Genomic DNA, 14,157 nt, shown 5'->3' with positions numbered 1-14,157 from the left:
TTCATTTTCCTCTTTCTTTCTCCATTCTGTGCATTTTCCATGGCTGTGATAGTGCTTGCCTCGCAGTTAGGACCTTGTCTCCATGGTGATGGGGTGTCCATGCCACTGGTTGGCATCAGCACTCCAGAGATTTGCTGTTTGTTGGGCTTGCTGCCAAGCTTGCCTCTTTGCAGGTGCCAATGTGGTGCACACTGAAAAACGGTTAAATCCATGACTGACACACAGTAGTGTTTGAAGCTTTAGAGTAAATTTTCCACCTGACTTCTGAATATTCCATTATAGTACAGACAATTTGCTAACAAAGTTCAAGAAAATACTTGTAGACAAGACTATTTGGACTTGTAAATTATAATATATTTTATGTTTAAATGTACATATTTATGTATTAGCTCACTTAAAACATATACTAAACAAGATTTTGAGACATTTAATACAGTATTTTGTAGCCTGAGTTTAAAAATGCTCATTTAAAAGTTTCCCCAATCTGCCTAATATGAATACACAATTACAGTATATCTGTAACTGCTTGTATCCCGAGTTCCATGCAATGAATGTAGGAAAATTTAAAGTTGCTAGCATCAGTATCAGCATGTGATTATTTGAAGATTATAAACCCTTTTAGCTTCTCTGGCACCTTTTTATGTGTGTGTGTGTGTGTGTGTGATGTAAAAACTGTTGCCCTAAACCAATGCTCCTGAACCATTTTCCTCTATAGTACACTCTGCAACAGATAAATAAAAATGATATATTACATAATATTTTAAGTCTTTGATCTTAATTAAGTTTTAATACTCCTATAACTGTGTCGTTCTGAGGTCTTTGGGACAAAGCAAATGTATCAAACGGTGGGCCCTTGGCGTTACAGTATGAATGAAATATGTATTTGATTCAGGGTTCTTTGACATCCAAAAAATGAAATTTATTCCTATTACTGCTCTTCTGACTTTGTTGATAATATAATATCATCCAATATAAATAGTTTGACTTCATCCAGATGTAACAATACAGTATAGTGTGTGGGAGGACAGAGGCTGTGTTGAGATTAATCTTGTATTGTAACACAGTGGTTATAACAAGGTCATGCTACAAGTTGTACACTTCAAGGTAAGGTGTATGAAAAACTATCCATGAATAGAATATAACATTGTGTCACCTGTAGTTCTTCTGGCTGCATGCATACATAGTGAATTGTGTTGTACTGAATGAGTTTGAAGCAAGGTTTTGTGGATATTTAACCCTCCAAATACTTAGTACAAATACATAGCAGTAGTAGTAGTAATATTGTCACATCCTACAATTCAAGTATTCTACTTATTCATTTACATTTAATCAAATACATTCTCCTCTGTAGTTGAAGCTAAGATTGTGACCATCAATTTGAAATATTTCATTTTACATTGTCGATCTAATGTAACGCACAGCAATATTTCATTAAACATGGAGAACACAGTGGCAGTTTAATGAAGGCAGTATAAAGTCTACACCCCGTGTCTGTTCCTTCCGCACTGAATGCTTCCCTAACAGGGATATAATAACATCGTAACACAATTGAAGCAATGGCATGCATTTCCACCACACTGTAGATAAAAGGGTGTGCTTGATATTGACTCCATGACAAGCCTATTCACATCCTCATTAACGCACAGAATGGCTTTGTGTGTTGAAACAAACACGCTGTAATTCATCTGCCTTTGACTTGGAGCAAGGTGCTTTGAATTGCTTCACTGTCTCTCTCGTTTTCTTGTCCTCCTTCAGGCTCTCACCTGTCTCATTGTCTTTCTTTCTCTCCAAGCAGACTTGTTTCTGCATGATATGCCATTTCCATCAGCTGCCTAAGGTGAGATGGATAGATAAAGGCAAAGACACTTCTCATTAGTTCACAGTTTCATTTCTGACGTGAATGAAAATGACCTCAGTCTCTGTGACTGGTCCATCTGTTACATGTTTGTCTCCCGGTCGTCCCTCATCCCTTCCTTTCTTCCTTTTCAATTCTTTATTTTTGTACTCCCGCCACCTTTGGTTGTGCATTAGATGCAATCTTTCTGATTTCCTTCAGGGTAAAGTTTCATGTTTAATGGATCACTATCAAAGTGGAAGAGATCTCTGCTGTCTGTAACTCATTTTAAAGTGACAGAAACATAGCAGTTCTTATTTTCAGTTGATCATAGACTAAAGAAAACTTGATTATGTACATTATATTCCATTCCACATAATCTTACACACTGGACCTTTAAGGCTATGCTGACATGTTATGATGTGGCTGTTGTGAAAGCCTCCTTGAAATGTTTGGCTAAGAAAAGAACTAATGTACATCATAAGTTAAATACTCTTTGAAATGTGTCCACAATTATGGACCTGTACAAACGCCCAACACTTGCTGGTTCTAAATTTAAAAATGTGAGGATTTGCTGCTTATCACTGTTTTATGTGAGAGTGAATTGAATACCGTTGGATGTCGGAGCTTCAGGTAAATTTCATATGAAAATAAACATACATTTTGGGCCAAACACCCTTAAAAAAATTAAGTAATAAATATTTTTATATTCATAATGTTGTGTTGCATTTTTGGAATTTTAGGAAAAACCATGCACAAATCACCAGAGAAAACATGGCTTCAATGTATGTCTAGTCTGTTATGACAGTTGAAAGGTGTGGGATAATGCTGCCTCTGTTGACATGAAAATTGGATTTGATCCTGTAATAGCAGATTATGTGGTTGGATTGTATACAATAGCTGAATCCATCCTTTGTCAAAGAATAGCACTTGTTACCAAATGGTTGAAATGCTTTCCTTCATCATCCAATGGAGCAGCATTTTGCACCATTTATGCTGTCAAAACATGGTACAGACGTTCACATCTTCATGTCCCTATAGGTCAAAGACATCGTGCTTCAGCTGCAACAAACACACCTCTGTTTTGCGTGGGCTAAGTAAATAAATAAGTATGAAATAGAATAAACAAACAATGACACATGAACACATGGATGAAACGTTATCGTGTGTACAGGAAGAATCCATAATCAAATCAGTGTCACTCCAATAATTATTGTCATTGATGTCACTAGTTTCATGATCACCTACGGCCTCACTGTTCTACTCTTCATCATCTTACTCATTGTGCAAATATCATTGCCACTGATGTCATTGTCTGCATGGCTGGCATTCATATAATCGATATTTCCTCCTCTGTCACTGTCGTTATTTGTCAACACCATTAATAGCATCAGTGATATCTTTATCATCTTCACCCACAATATAAAGTTACCTATAAGGCTTCTTTTCATTCTCTCACACGCACAAAAAAACAAACAAACATGCTTATACACAGCAGTGTAGTAGTGGATAACACACTTTTTGGACATCACTGTACTGAAACACAAAAGTCAAAGGGGAGGAATTCATAGCTTTAAACAGTAAACCTAGTGCATGCCATGCATGGGTAAGAGAGCTCCAGCTACACTACACCTTCCAAGCCTACCCTTTGTCACTGTTCATATACTGGCTCCACCTGATGGCACACGTCTTATCTACAGATGTTGCGCTTCCATCTTGAGGAATGGAGGATGGGGATTTGATTCATACTAATGATTAAACAAAATATTGTCTGTATTTGTGCTGTCTGTGTTCATGTGCACCTGCACATAATGCACATGCCCACACATAAACTCAAACATCAACAGCAGGTCACCTTGACATTGTCATCTTTCCGCCGCACTGCTCCAACTGTGTTCTCTCTGTCTTTCTGTCTTTCTGTCTCTCTCTCTCTCTCTCTCTCTCTCTCTCTCTCTCACAGTGTGCGATAAGTCACCTAAGCGCCTCATTATGCATGTTGCAGCTCCACACGCTTTGTACTGTGACATGCTCAGATTGTTAATGGTAAAAGATAGTTGTGTGGCGGGTGGTGGATTGTGGGTGGATAGCGATATCGGTGTTGGGAAGGGGGGGGCCCTCCTCCATAAATCAAGTGTGTCAAATTACAAGATTATGTTACATGATTAGCATCTACATAATGAGAGGAGTTCATTAGCCTCCTTTATTAGCTGTGATTGGGCTTTCCGGATGCCATGTTGGAAGAGCTTATAGAGTTTGGGTGCATATGTGTTTGTTAAGGTGATGGATTTTGGCAACTGCAGTGTGTTTGTGTTATGTTGTTGGTGTTTATTCAGTGAGATATTTAGGCGTAGTGTTTAATACAAAGACATAAGCGGTGTGAATGCATACACAGGCATACAGATGCTTGCATGAAGAGGTGTGAGTGCACATGAACACATTTAAACATGTGGGCATGCACACAGTTGTGTTGTTCACAACCCCCCAATGCATATACACGTCACATGTTCCTACCTTCAACACACACACACACACACACACACACACACCTGTCCGTGAAGCATCTGCTCAGTTCAGAGTGTGTACTCACCTGCCCAGCATGCCAGCTCAATCCGCTGTTGCTAAATCCATTTAGTCCATATGGCTTTGCCACGTCTCTTCTTCAGTGCGTGTGTGTTTGGCTTTTCCTCGTGCTGTACATGATTATGCTTTGAAATCTTTCACAGAGGGTCAGCCTCTCTAAAATCTCCCCTGGGATTCTCCTTGCACTCTTAAGCGAGGATTTCACATCCGTTTCATTCTCTTTCAACCTGTTTGCGCTTTCTGTGCCGAGTTGGTACGCCTTGTTGGACTTGTGAAACATGTTTTGTCTTTTTGATAATTAAAGGTTTTTAGTATAATTTACAGTCCTGCTGCGGGGAATAGTCAAGTCAAATCCATCTTTGTATCCCACAGGGACACACTGTGATTCTGTGGGTTTTCAAAACCACAGAAAGCAAGAACAGATTGTATTACTCTTATCCAAGGAGTTTTTTTTTTGTTTCATTTTGATACCCACACTGTATTTTGACTACAGCACCGTGCAAGATGTTTTGTTTATTTATGTCCATGAAAAAAAAAACCTTTTACTGTCTCAACACAAAATACAGTACACACACACACACACACACACACACACACACACACACACAACAATATTCCCTGAGTGCTCTTTGGCCCCCTTTCACCCCTTTGTTTTTGTCTCTCTCTTGGTCTGTCAACATATTGTAAGAGTGGGATGTGAATGTGAAGTGGTAAGTTGCAAGGCATGACCCTTTCTTTCCCATGCGCACAGGCGCATACGCATGCACACACACACACACACCCACACACACACACACACAAAGTCTCAGCTTGTATCTTGCCTGTCCTATCCCAGTGGTATTGAGGTGCTATCTCTCTCTAACCTGTCAAGGTTGTCAGGTACTGATGGATGGCAAACAGATAGGGTGGCGGGAGAGACAGGAGCACCAGGACATAAACAATGCTCCCTTCTGCATCCTGTCCTTGCTCTGTCTCAGCCTGCACACAGAGCTGCTTGGTAATGGTGCAACACTCACTAGTGGGGGCCTTCTTTGAATAATTAATACTTGCTCAGTTTTTGAAGAACAGCATCATGATTTTAGTGGCTCAAAACGATTCAACAGATATTAGTTTTTAATTTATAGTGCCAATAGGAAATATTTAGTCTAGCCAGAGCATATGTCCATTTAGAATTTCCTTGTAAAATGATATTGTAAAAATCATATGGAAGTAGGATATATTGTCATGCAGAAGCTCCCATTGAAACCCATGCTGATAAAATGAGGTGCAGCTGATTGATGATTCATTAATGATTAATAGCAGGTTTTGCAGAATGCCACTGGTGACTCTGCTGAGTAAAATCATATCCTGTAGTGATTTATAATAAAAGGTGTCATCAAAACAATCACACTTAACCTAATCAGGACGTTCTAATTCATCACAGTGACATAAGATTAAGACTATAAAGCTGATTTGATTGTTTCACTGCCGTTTACAGAGAAATAAGAAGCTTTGGCTCTATGAACCCTAACTGTGACTTCTGCTCTTTGTCTATTCCCAAGCCCCCCTTCACTCTGGTACTGATGGGTTCAGGTTACTCGAGGGAAAGACAGCCCTCTTTAAATCATGCTGGACAACCACAGAGGCCTTGTCTCTAATACAACACAAAGAGGAAGGACGATGCTGGAGAAAGAAAACATATGATACCATGTCATACATACGTATATATTCCAGCACCATAAAAGTACAGTGGATCTCTGCCTTCTTCTTTTACAAGCAGGGCAGGACTTCAAAAAGCTATCAGAGGGCTGAGCATGGAGATTCATCATGCCCATTATTTACAGCGCCATGCCCCTCCTGGAGGTCAACTCACACTACGTCTTTGGAATGTAATTATGTGGCGATTGGTGAAGTGTGGATGCGGATGTGGCAATTTATGAGCGACTTAGTCCTAATGGATGCCAACGCAACCATTCCATCCAGTCCAACACACACACACACACACACACACGCAGGATCACTCCAAGGCTCCAGTGTAGATTAGAATAAACGAAAGATGGACTACAGGGGTTGAGGCGACGAGTATATGGCCTAGTACAAGGAGAGGGCAGTGGAGATATTCTGTGTGTGACTGATCCTCTAGCTGATACTACCTATCTGATTCAGGGTTAATGGTATAGATTTGAAGCTAATAAAAGCCTCACAGGTTTACAGTAATGGCTGTTTTAGGTGGAAAGTGGAAGTGAGGCCACTATGTATGCTGCAATATCACACCTATTCTCTTAGTTGTTGTTAGAGTGAAGGAGAGTTAGTTTTAGTTACCTGATATATGCTAAACCTGAAAACAACATAGAAAACACCCTCATGCTTAGAACGGCACGTAGCTTGAGAGCTTCAAGGTCACTTGCTGGGTATCACATGAGGACCAATTCAGCTTGCTGAAAGGACACCGGCCTGGCCGGGATTGTTTTCCTGTGGACATAATTAACTGCGAATAGAGATTAGGATTATTTCATTTAGGTAATCTGGCCCAGGAGTCCCCAGCCAGCAGTGGTCGGGAGAGATAGAGGAGGATAAATTGGTAATGTCTTATAATGAGCAGCTACAACAGGCATGCTTTGGCCCCAACCAGACAAATAACCATGCAGTCGCCCCATTGCCTTCTCCCTCCATTGTGACAGGGCCCAGAATGGGAAATCATTTTTCCATTTATTTTTTAATCAGTTTCTCAATTCCCCCCCCCCCTACCGTCCATGCCGAAAGTAATTTAATCTGTGGGCCACTTCAAAAGACACATTTTTTTGTGCGCATGCTCACATCTCGCCAAATAACACACATTGTATGTGTGACTTGGATGCACATGCACACGTGGACACACTTTTCCTTTCCTCGAGCGTACCGTGTCATTTTGGGGAGATGTGTCGTTGAGCTTCTTTCCTACACTATACCGGATGTTATTTACTGTAGCTATGTGTTGTCTCTACAAAGTAATCATTGGCACAGCAGCTCAAGTGATGAGGAACCTCAAGCTGAAAAGAAAACTGGAGACAAAACAAATATATTTTTGGTCTCACATCTGTGAACCATCATCTCAGAAAGTGTTCCACCTCAACTTTGGCACAAGCAGTATTTGCTTGTTGTCGCCCAAAAAAAGGGGGTTAGAAAAAAAAGCATGCTGCTTGAAAAACAAAAACTCCTTTGAACTACATCAGGCTTCCAGTCTGTGTGTTTTTTTTTATTTATTTATGTTTTTTTCATGAAGCCATAGCTGACACCAGCTTTGCAGTACACACAAGCTTACCAGTTTGCCTGCATTCAAAGCACAGCAGCAAATTCTATCCAGGTTGTATACATTTTCTCCCCCTTGCAATCACAGTGAATAGGTGTCTCTTTGCTTGTTTTCAGTCCTATAGACTCCTATAGACTGATGTTTTTTTGTTTACCATATTTAACATGGTGGTAGCCATATAGAAAACGTAATAGCCAACGATGAGCAGTGCCCCTGTAATTTTCTAAATGTATCTATGTAGCAAACTTCCAGAGGCTAAATCATTTCTGCTGACAAATAATAAAAGAGAGGTGGGGGATTGTAGGCACTGGCCCATAAATATTTAAGGACTGGAGTATTATTACAGAGTTGGGTTTTATGGGAAGCCTCGACTCTGATTGTAGTGGCTTGAAGGGATTATGAATGTATGCCTCTGTGGGCATTTGTGCTGCCTGTGGTGTCATGCTTCATACATTTTTCCATCTTTTTTGTGTTGATGATTTTGTTCATTGTTTTAACGGCCTCTTCAGACATCTTACGACTGCACAACAAGACATCACTGTCTGTGCGATGTGTTATGCTATCTCCAGAAGCCCCTTTATCTTGTTGTGATGGAATTTTTTTTTTCCCAAATGTCTTCACATTGACCCCAAAGAGCATCATAGTTGCTGGTGTAAGACTGGGTGACTCCGTTGCAACAGCTTTATTGTCATATTTTATTTGTTGTTTCTTTATTTATTCATTTATTTATTTTTATTTTGAGACTTTCAGAAGTGAAGATGTGATCTTTACCTGAAATATACAATGTTGCTGTTATTGTTACAGATTGAAACAATGATAATCCACCCTAGGATGATGTCACTGAGAGCAAGCAGCTCAGACATACTGGAGTCCAAAAGATTTATAAAAAAAAAAAAAAAGATGCATGAAGAGTGTGTAACATCAGATTCTTTATGTTGGCGAGGGATCCCAACAATACCCTCTGCAGTCTCCTTTCTCATTCAGCCCACTGACCCTCAGCCACTCCCCAGTGGTGCAGACCAGCTCTCGCCTTTCTTTTGGCTTGCATTGCTTGGTGGATGAGGAAAAATGACTGTGACATTAGCTATCGATTCCGCATTAACGCATCGGGCTCCAACGCTGCCCCAGACACATTGATTTCTATTTTGGTTGTCACTGGAGAACACAAAAAAGGTGAGGCCTGTGCAGCTTTGAAAAATGGATGGGGTGTCCTCCTTAAATGGCTACCAGTTTACAACCTGGTGTTTTCCCAAAGAGAAGGCATAATGTATAGCAAAACCTTATGGTAAGCATTCTTGTTTTAATTCCTATTTAGCATGCTTTCTGCAGCATGCAGGACTTTACACCATGAATCCTTTGTTGAAATGGGTTTGGACTTTCCAGATGTGTTATTTCTGGCCAACATGTCATCAACCTTGTTTATAACTAGCATATTTTATTTGTTGAAAATCCCCAAAACGATGGCATAACAATATTCTAGATCTCCACCACACTGCACAATGTGGCACCCTTCAGCTGTGACAATCTTTTTGCATATGTTGACATAATTAGCCAATGCTATATAAATAAGTTGTGTTCTGTTGCTGCTGCTCTTGTGGCATGGTCTTTGTTCAGCATCTGGCTGGTGGTGCAGAGGGAAGCCTGCACACAGGATAATGGGGCTGATGGCAGGTGGTGATTTGTGTCGGGCACGTGAAAGCCCCCCCCCCCCTGATGGTTGGCAGAGGCACGGTCATGCCAGGGTGGGCACATGAGAATACGGCAGGCAGCGTTGTCCAGCTCTGCCAGCCAGTCACATGGTCAGCTCATTGCTTGGTTGGTGTTCTGGTAATTTGGCAGAGAACACCACAGGGCAAATAGTGTAAGTAGCTAATTGCATGTTCTACTTTTCCTTCAATCATCAGCGCTTCCCCCCCCAAAAAAAAAGTTGGGGTTGGTGTTGCTGTAAGCAGAACAACAGAGTTCAGCTGAAATGTTCAGACACAATTTAGGTTCTGTATGTGAAATTCCTAAAGGGGATCATACTATCAATTTATTCTGTTGCACATCTTTATACTATGCAGTAGCTGCTGATCTCAAAAGTTTCCACATTTGCTGAATAACCATGTTCCAGCAGCACCTTTTTACAGATTTCTTTTCATTTTATATGAATATTTATACAAACAGTTTTACCACCGGCTGTGAACCACATAATTCTGGAAAAGTGGCAGAAATGCAGCTGCTGTATGTAAGCTGATCTCTGCATGCATCACACTTTTCTTCTAAACAAAGCTACAATTTTCCTTAACAGAAAGAAATGAGGTGCCCCTCGAAAACATCTACACACATCATGGGTGGCATACCAGGGGGCTGTGACAGATGCATGTGACAGCAAATACCTCCCTTCACATCTGTAAATGTAGATTTTAATGACATACTCAGAGCCTTAATCCTTGGCTATTGTTTTTTAAAAACAAATATTAATATGCATCATGAGACAAGTGAGATTAATGCAAGTTTTTGCTTGTGCGTTAATAGTATAGTTTTGAACCTCCAGGGCTATGATGACATTGTTTGCGAGTATAAGGCCGATTGTGTGCAAAATAAGAGATTGATGACTAAAACAGGGAGCACTTATTCACAAATCTCCCCTCAGCCATCACTCGTTCCTCAAGCTGCCCTCCCAGTCAATCATGTCAAGACCACTGAGTGTCTGGTGTGAGCTCAGCAGTTGAGATTGACATGTACATTGCACAACGTGTATTTTTATAAAGGAAGAAGGGAAATAATTCAGACATCCAACAAGATAACCCGCCCTCCTCCTCACACACACACGCACGATAGTTTCCATCCTGATAATGACAGAATAAATATATTCAAAACAAACTGCCAAATCTTAAAAAGATGGTGCTGTTTGATTTTATTAAACATTTTCCATAAATAAATGTCAACTGTCATGATGCTGATAGACAAACTATGATTATATGATGACTGTTTGATTGACTGTCAGTAAAGAGACAAAAACACAGAGAAACACGGGGGTGATTTAGACACTTAAAATGCACAACACCAAACTGATAAATAGAAGAAACATCATCATAAAGTTACGTATGTACCAAACCTTTAAAGGACAGCAACTGCCTTTCACTGTAAGGACCAAATGACATCTATCTTTTTCAGCACACACACACTCCCTCACCTTTTGCTGCAGTCCCCTGAACTTACGACTGTTTTTTCAATTTTCCTCTCTTTTCTTGCACAGGATTTCAGTTCAAAGCTAGCTGGATACCACTCAGACTCAGTACATGCTTCTAACTTCACATGCTGTACATTCGAATTATATCTTTGTGACATGGAAAAAACACAATCCCTCCATCTACTTCACAGCTGTTGTCAAGCAGTTGGTGTTTCTTGAAAGCTGACAGTTGGCTCCATTTCTGAAGGTCCAGCTTTGTCTGCACTGAGAGCTCACTGGCTGTGATTTTTTTAACTTTTGATCTGGCTGATGAAATGAGGTGTATTTTTTTTTTCTTCAAAAGGCTCTGCTTGCCTACAGGCCTGACACAGTAGATTCGGGACAAAACATAACAGAGCACCACATCTGGGCCAGGCAAAGCATAATACCTACTGTTTGACAAGTGTAAAAAGAAGTGGCTACATGTCACACTGTCAAAATACACTGATACTGTATACACACATGTGCAATAGTTACGTAAGTGCACACATACACATGCACATGGTGTGATCTTTTTTTATGAGAATGTCAATGTTAATCACTCTTCTAAAACACTGAACATATGGCGGCACAGTGAACCATTCGAGTGTTTACAGCATGATTCTGTATATTCCTATCCATTATTAGACCAGAAGCTCTTACATGATTGATGATGATCACTGTGTTAGGATGCTCCAGCTGATATGCACTGACGTGTACGCGTGTGTCTGTGTTGAGTTGTTGGGGAAATATGTGGGCCACAGTTTCTATTGGCAGAGGGCTGTGCGGAACAGAAGATACAACAACAGGCATTGGAAAATGTATCACTTCTGGCAGCAGCCTGTCAACAGCAGCACACATCTGATCTTCTATTTTTGTGCATTGTAATAATTAATTTGAGTTATTCTCAGCTTTGTCTGCAGCACATGTTCAGAGTTAGAAGTGTCTTCACTATACTAGTTTCAACAGTGCTGGGTCGTTAAACAGTTATGTTTAATGTAGCTAGTCATCTAGTAAGGGAGACGTATTAAACCTCATTGGAAACTGCATGACGCTGTTAACAAACTCACTTCCTCTACCATTTCAGTGTACAGAAACACTTCGCAAGGCTTTTATTTTGAAACATGTGCAGGAACATGTGGATGGCTCTCATTGTGTTCCACTCAGAAGAGTAACATCGGTCCGGTCTTTGGTTGAACATCAAACCTGAAACACATTTTAGATAAGCCCAGCCTAATGTATCTGGTCGGTTTGTCATGAGCTTTTATGAGAAACATGCTGGGGGAGTGTTTGTACCTGAGAATATTCATTTGTACACCTCCCCCATCAATGACTGTTGTCTCCGTCCAACAGCTTCCCCCTCCCCCCCTTTTTCATCCTCAACACTGTCTCTTCTCTTTAGTCCTGATTTCCTTTTGACATTTCCCTATCTCACAGCTCATTTGGTTGTATATGCAGGCCTTAATGTGATCAGGTGCAGAATTAATTTTCTGCCTCATATCTGGGGAATGTATGGCATTGGCGCTTTTAAGCTTGACTGAGGAAAAGATAAGTGTTTGTGGACAGGATGTACATGGAATAGTATGAGACTATAAGAAGAAAGAACAAGGAGATAAACGGGGAGGGGCAGGGAAGGGAGGGATAACATATACAAGGCTGCGAGACAGATGGAAGTATTCATGTGTGTGTTTTTGGCATAGAGAAAAGGAGATGTGGGAAGAGAGAAAGTGTCATGGGTGAAAATACTAGAGATCCACCACTGGGAGAGGAGGCGAGATGATGGACAGAATGTAGAAAGAGCTATAGAGTAAGAACGATGATGATTTTGGTGATGATGATGCATCCTCAGCACAGCTGATAAAGAGAGAAATGGATGGGAAGAAAGAGGGAAGAGAGGAAATGTCCGCACAATTACTGTGGCTGCCAGAAAGAGGCTAATCAAATGGCACTTGGCACAGTGGGCCTCTGCTCCACGCAGCTGGTGGAGGAGGGAGAGAATGGGCTTTGACAGCGGGGAGAAAGATGGGAGGGAGGGAGGAAGTGAGGGCTGCAGAGGAGAGGTTGCAAGGATGCAAAGGAAACCATCTTGAAGGGATTAAAAACACGAGGATTGACGTGTACAGGGCAAAAAGGGGGAATATGGCATACTGTCAAATGGAACATACAATTAGACGTGTCAATCCTTGTGAATATGGAGAGGAAAGACGGTGAGATGCTGGCCAGGCAAATGGACAGAAAGTGGGCTTGACTGGAGTTGGGGGATGAGGAGATGTTTCTCCTTTTGATTGGAACATTTATCCCCATACTACAAGTTGCTGTATATAATATTCTTTATGCAGAACGCTGCACAAGCATGTGTATTTATTCATGATTCATGTTGATGTTCAAAAACAAAAATGACTGAAATTTAGCGGCACGTCATGCGTACAAACTGCAAATAATTTCCCTACTTTGAGTCTTTAATTGCTAAGGAACACCATTTTTCATTTTCCAGTCAGCAAGATTTTATAATGTGCACCGTGTGCGAGTACAGCGTTAGCACAGCAGAGGCTTGGTGTGTGTGTGTGTGTGTGTGTGTGTGTGTGTGTGCGCGCGCGCGCGCTTGTGTGTGTGTTTATCCGTGCGACTCAGTCAAGTTTAATAGAATGAAGAGAAAGCTTAGGCAATCAAAGCAGGGAGAGAATCTTTGCTGGCACTCGGCAGCAACAAGATGGCCAGTCAATGCTAATTTCAATAACTCTTTAATTGTTGGTGTCAGAGCTCTTTTGGATCATTTTGTGCTGTGTGAGCAAGCAAGACGGAGCATAGAGAGAGAAAGAGGAGAGCCAGTGAGATAGGGGTTCTCAGCACTGAAATATTAATGAATTGTGAATGACGGGAGATACAGGAGGTGAGGGGAGGGGGGTAGATGGAAACGTCTCTTCTGTAATATTGATGCTGAGAGTTTGGTTTTAGGGGGAACTTTGGATAAAGTGAGGGGAAAGACATGGAAGGTTAACATCTTCCTCACTTACACACGTACATCTCTCACTGTATCTCATCTCAACTCCCGTATAAGCTGTGGTTTTCGTTTAAATTGAAAAGAATCTGCCTCTTCTGTCAAACTCTTAGACCGCAGCCTCATTGCGGGGGATACCTGACATTATGACATTGCCTTTATTCTCCTCAGTTCATCTGCCGTGTTCGAATCACAGCCCTGGTGTTCTATACACTTGCGATTCTCCACACAGTGGTGTACCTTTCATCCACATGTCACATTTTGTGCAACCCCTGATGCAAACA

General features: G+C 41.0%; 1 protein-coding gene across 13 annotated transcripts in view; it reads left to right on the top strand.

The window, feature by feature from the left end:
• The window catches only part of nrxn2b (neurexin 2b), a 592,065-nt gene that overhangs the window by 214,979 nt on the left and 362,929 nt on the right, over window positions 1–14,157 (top strand). The gene's annotated exons all lie outside the window — the stretch shown is intronic.

Source organism: Larimichthys crocea, chromosome XIV (assembly GCF_000972845.2).
Source record: "Larimichthys crocea isolate SSNF chromosome XIV, L_crocea_2.0, whole genome shotgun sequence".
In the NCBI taxonomy this organism is placed as follows: Eukaryota; Metazoa; Chordata; class Actinopteri; family Sciaenidae; genus Larimichthys; species Larimichthys crocea.
This window is presented reverse-complemented; position numbering and strand designations above follow the sequence as displayed.